This window comes from Lithobates pipiens, unplaced genomic scaffold (genome assembly GCF_037356315.1).
Source record: "Lithobates pipiens isolate NorthernLeopardFrog02 unplaced genomic scaffold, aLitPip1_a1.2 Scaffold_1, whole genome shotgun sequence".
In the NCBI taxonomy this organism is placed as follows: Eukaryota; Metazoa; Chordata; class Amphibia; order Anura; family Ranidae; genus Lithobates; species Lithobates pipiens.
The window spans coordinates 135,828,175-135,834,384 of NW_027507685.1; positions in this window are offsets into that span (position 1 = coordinate 135,828,175).

The window sequence follows — 6,210 nt, forward strand, 5'->3', positions numbered from 1 at the left end:
TTTACAAGAATCGCACTTTCGCTCGGATAAGATCCCCAAAATCACTAACCACCGGTTTCCGATCTCCTATCACTCTACAAATCCACAGGCAAAAACAAAAGGAGTCTCCATTCTGTTTTCTAAAAATGTTCAATGGGAACATCTGGATTCCCTTATAGATACAGATGGACGATACATTTTCCTGAAAGGGAAACTCAATGGCCGACCGATGACTTTAGCTAACATTTATAGCCCAAACTCCGCGCAAGCGACCTTCTTTAGACGAGTCTCCCAACTCCTGATGGAATTCTGGGGGACTACATCACTGCCCTACAGAACCCTCCGACATATTAAAATTCAACTTCAAAATTTGCTCCTACATGATACCTGTCGTACCCTACACCCGACTGACAAAGATTATTCGTTCTTCTCAGCCCCACATAACAAACATTCAAGAATTGATTATTTCTTTCTTTCTCAGAAGGATCTCCCCCTTCTTTCCCATGCTACCATTGAACCTATGCTCCTTTCGGATCACAGCCCCATTACCATGACACTTGCGTTTCCAGACCTTACTACCTGTTCTAAAACTTGGCGCCTTGACTCGACTTTGCTGACAGCAGAAGCAGACATATTAGCCCTCAAACAGGTCATCCACAACTATTTCTTAGAAAATGACAACGGAGAGACCTCCCCAGTGACACAGTGGGAGGCGCATAAATGCGTATTGAGGGGTGAATTTATTGCTCTAAAATCGGCCCGCAAAAAAATACTTCAAGCCAAAATTGCATCACTAATTCAAAACATTAAAACTCTGGAATTAGCACACAAACAGACCCAAGCCCAACAAACATACCTGGAACTGACACACCACCGTGAACTTCTCCTGACGGAACTCGCCCAAAAAACGAAACGAAAATGTATCCTCCAACAGAAATTGTTCTATGAGTTTGGCAACAAAAGTGGGAAATATTTAGCTAGAGCTATTCAGAAAAATAAAGCCCTGACCAATATCCATACCATTAATGATCCCCAGGAGAGGCTCAAAGTCACAACCCCAGACATAGCCGACCAGTTTGAATCATATTACTCAGACCTGTATAATCTCAACACGAAGGTAGACAACCCCTTACTGCAGAGCGATCGACGCACCCTTATGGAGAATTTTCTAAATGAACACTGCCCTACGCCCATTGACCAAGCAGCTGCTGTGCAATTGGAAAATCCCATCTCTGAAGAAGAGCTCAAATTGGCAATCAAACAACTAAAATCAGGGAAAAGGCCAGGCCGAGATGGGCTTACAGCCTCTTACTACAAGACCTTTACAGATACTCTTTCCAACCCCTTTCTCAAAGCTTTCAACTCCTTCTCATCTTCGACACGCCCTTTTCACAGACTTCTGGAAGCCCATGTAACCGTGATACCAAAAGACGGTAAAGACCCAGCGATAGTCACCAATTACAGGCTGATTTCCCTACTAAACGTAGACATAAAGCTTTTTGCCAAAATTATTGCCAATCGCTTGCTTCCCTTCCTACCGTCCCTGATAAAGAATGACCAAGTAGGCTTTGTCCCAAGAAGGGAGGCAAGGGATAACACAATTAAGGCCATTAATATTCAGCATTGGATGTCCACAAACAAATTTAAAGTTTTTTTCTTATCCTTGGACGTGGAGAAGGCGTTCGACAGATTGGCCTGGGACTACATGGCAGCAGTCTTGAGACATATAGGTATTCAAGAACGCCTATATAACCTGATAATGTCCCTCTATTCTACCCCGACTGCTAGGGTTCGGGTTAATGGCTATCTGTCGGACGCCTTCTCCTTAACCAATGGAACCAGACAAGGATGCCCTCTTTCCCCCATTCTTTTTATTTTAACCCTAGAACCCTTCCTTAATTGTATTAGAACCAATTCAAATATCAAAGGAATTCCCATTGCAAACCAGACCTATAAGCTTGCTGCATTTGCCGACGATATTTTACTTTTCCTTGCTGAACCCCATATTTCGATTCCTAACCTTTTAAAAGACTTCGAATGCTTCCAACTCCTTTCCAATTTCAAAATAAATTTTTCCAAATCCCAAGCCCTTAATATCACCTTATCTCCAGACTTAGTTAAACAATGTGAAAATAACTTTCCATTTCAATGGCGCCGTGACATGATCAAGTACCTGGGAATAAATCTCACTACGAACCTCTCTGACCTTTATAGTAAAAACTTCCTACCCATTCTTAAAAACTTTTCTGATGACTTGAATAGGTGGAATAAACCACAATTTTCGTGGTTTGGCCGCGCGGCGATACTCAAAATGAATATCCTCCCACGCATTCTTTATGTTCTACAAACCGTCCCTATAAGACTCCCCCCATCCTACTTTCTATCCTATAAAAGAATGGCTACGAAATTCCTGTGGGGCCATAAACGTCAGAGAATCGCCCGAAGTCAAAAGGAGGCATTGGTCTCCCAGACCTTAGAAAATATTACTGGGCCTGCCAGCTTTCTAGAATTGTAGACTGGGCCGTACACGGCCGATACAAGGATTGGGTTGCTCTGGAAAATTCGATCTCCCCCGTTCCGCTACATTTATCTCCATGGATAGAATCATCTTTCATTTCTCCCCTATGGAAAAACCACCCTTTTATTGACGCGACCCTCCGATCTTTTAGAGAAATCGGCACAGATATCATCTATCCCAGACCCTCTCACCCCTATTAGAATGAACCCTGCCTTCCCCCCCGGCATGTCTACACAATTCCTAGCACAGCAATGGCAACACCCCGACATGCTAGCGCATAATTTTTTCCACAATGATCTAATACTAGACCGTCTCGCTCTAATCCCCACCCACACTGAAGCTCCTATCCCATATTGGTCCTATTTTCAAATTCGTCATTTCCTACAAACATTAAATCGAACCGCCAAGGTTTCCAGAGGCTTATCCCCATTTGAAAGCCTATGCTCTCAGTCAACACCCCAACGACACTTGATTTCCAACACAAATGCCATGTTATTTGCAAATATATCTGCCAAAGATGGGAAGGCCCCTAAAGCATGGGAAAGAGAAATGCAGTTAGAAATAACGGCGGATCAATGGGAACATAGATACACGATTGCACATAAGGGCTCCCTGAATGTCTCCATACAAGAAAACAATTACAAATCCCTGACGCGTTGGTACAGAACCCCGATAATTTTACACAAATATAACCCTTCCTACCCTATCACATGTTGGAGATGTACGGATGCGCCAGGCACTCTACTTCACATACTATGGGACTGCCCCGTTTTACAACCATTTTGGGCACAGGTCAGACAACTCACAGAAATAATATCGACATATACAAATAACTTCACCCCAGCTCACTGTCTGTTTCATCTTTCTGATATCCCAACCCTTCACTACCGAAGGACCCTGGTCCTGCCCCTGCTTAATGCAGCCAAAATGTGCATTGCCAGGCACTGGGCTTCACCTCACCCCCCAACAATCTCAGAATGGCTCAAGCAAGTTAATAGAATAGCAGAAATGGAGGAGCTCATTGCTATAGCTCGAGACTCCACAGTTAAATTTTCCAAGACTTGGGCCTGCTGGAAACATTTCCTTACCACTGATAGGTATCAGAACTTGATGCGCGAATATGCGACTCCACGTAATGCGGTATGAATGCCCGTCAGGAGAACGGACCCGGTTTTTACCCCTGTTCTCTGGGTGACGGGGTGCTCCCATTCCTTCTCGAGGGATGGGCCTGAGAGATCGTATCTGGCTCCCTATCTTCCACCAATGGATTTCACAAAGAGCTCTTTTTCCACCCTAGCCTTTCAGAAGCAATAATAGGCAGATCTCGCGTAGTGCAGAGCGGAGATCGAAGAGACATTACTCACCCCCTTTACCTTTTCTTAGCTTCCCCCCTTCTTATTTGCACTCCCATGACCCCGTCCCCCCCCTCCCCCCCAATCTACTAACCCGACTCTTCCCCTCCCTACACCCCCTCCTGTCCTCTATATCTACCACAACCCACTGGTTATTTTTTGGATGCCCAAATTGAGGTATCCAAGCCTACCCCTTTACATGTTTAAGCAGATTTATTATGGAACATAAGTACCCATCGGCTTGGCTAGGTAGGAACTTCCACCGAAACATGCTCCACAAGTTGACCCCAGTTATATTACTATTGGGATACATCTACCTTTGGTCCATCCTGATATGGTTGATTCAAAATGTTTAACACTTCTTCCCTGACTGCACTTCCTACCTTTTGTTTGGAGAATATTTGTTTTCTTTTTGTATCTTAACTGACGACAAATGGATGTGACTTGCCTACAATATGTACTGGCTTGGATCTTTCATTATGTACATTTTATGTTACTTGGAGAAATATATGACATCTTTATTATTGTAACTGATTTATGTTCTTTTTTTTGAATAAAAATTTTATTGGAAAAAAAAAAAAAAAAACATGAATAATAAACAGAAATTGTTAAATAAAAAAAAGATTGCTTCCCGTTCATCCTGACAGTTTTAGTTTGCTAGGTTGTCATTGGCAAAAGGAATTCTACATGGATCACTGCCTGCCAATGGGTTGTGCTATTTCATGTGCATTATTTGAACGATTCAGCTCATTCGTGGAATGAGTGGTCCGCAACGTCGCGGGAGTGAATTCCATAATACACTACTTGGATGATTTTCTGTGCATGCCCCGGCATCGTCCGACATGGCCTTATCCTCCTCTACGTTATGGAAAAATTTGTATTCGGAAACAACCTTGTTACCTGGATTATAATATTGTATGACCAACCCATGGCCCGTTTTAGGATTAACGGTACCATTTCTAGACCCTTTAGAATTTATAGAGGCACCAGGCAGGGGTGTCTATCACCTCTTTTATTTGCGTTGGCAGTGGAACCCCTTGCTAGGTTGCTCAGAGTTTCTACGGAGCTACAGGGAATGTAGATAGGTTCGCTGTCGTCAGACTGCTGAGTGGCGGTTGTTGCTACCTCCTCTTCCTGATCCAATGCCAAGAGTGGCTGCACATCGGAAATGTCTTGATATGGATAGAAAAATAATTCCTGTGACTCAAGCGGAAGGTATATGGTGGTGGTAGTGTCTTTGGGGGTGCACATAGCAGAGAGTGAAGAAGAGGGTGCAGATTGAGAGGATGAGGAGGGTGCAGAAGAGTAAGGCTGAGTGAGCCACTCAACCAAGTCTGGTGCGTCCTTTGACCTAATCGCATACACCTTCTGCAATTTGCCACTTTGGCTCAAGTCTGTTGCTCCTGCCCTACCCCTACCACCCCTGCAGAAGCGCCTGCCTCTTCCTCTGCGTGTCATTTTTTAATGACCCTGTGACAAAAGTCTCTAGAGAAGTGCAGTATGTATGTGGAAGAAGGTATATAACACCGCGCTTCAATATGTAGTTTTTGGGGGCCACTGGTCTATCACACCAGTTATAATACTTTTTTTTGGATTGTGTTTGTCACTCTTTGTAGTATCGCTGCAGAAACGCTCAGCAGTCACAATGCTGCACAGTGGAAACGCACTATACTATGCTTTCTATATGTGCAAGTATTTTATACATGTATTACACACCTATATACTGCACACCAAATAGTACGCCTATACCAGTCCTTACAAGGACCTTTGTGGACCGAGTAGCTAGTGATGTGCAGACTGTTCCTCAGTCCCTACACTGATAAAGGATTGCTGCAGAATAGGGCAGCAGTAGTGCACCAGCACCCTATATATTGTACAGCTATACCAGTCCTTACAAGGACCTTTGTGGACCGAAAAGCTAGTGATGTGCAGACTGTTCCTCAGTCCCTTGACTGATAAAGGACTGCTGCAGAATAGGGCAGTAATCTGCAGCAGTGCACCACAACCCTATATATTGTACAGCTATTCCAGTCCTTACAAGGCCCTTTGTGAACCGAGTAGCTAGTGATGTGCAGACTGTACCTCAGTCCCTACACTGATAAAGGACTGCTGCAGAATAGGGCAGCAGTAGTGCACCAGCACCCTATATATTGTACAGCTATATCAGTCCTTACAAGGACCTTTGTGGACCGAATAGCTAGTGATGTGCAGACTGTTCCTCAGTCCCTACACTGATAAAGGACTGCTGCAGAATAGGGCAGCAGTAGTGCACCAGCACCCTATATATTGTACAGCTATACCAGTCCTTACAAGGACCTTTGTGGACCGAGTAGCTAGTGGTGTGCAGACTGTACCTCAGTC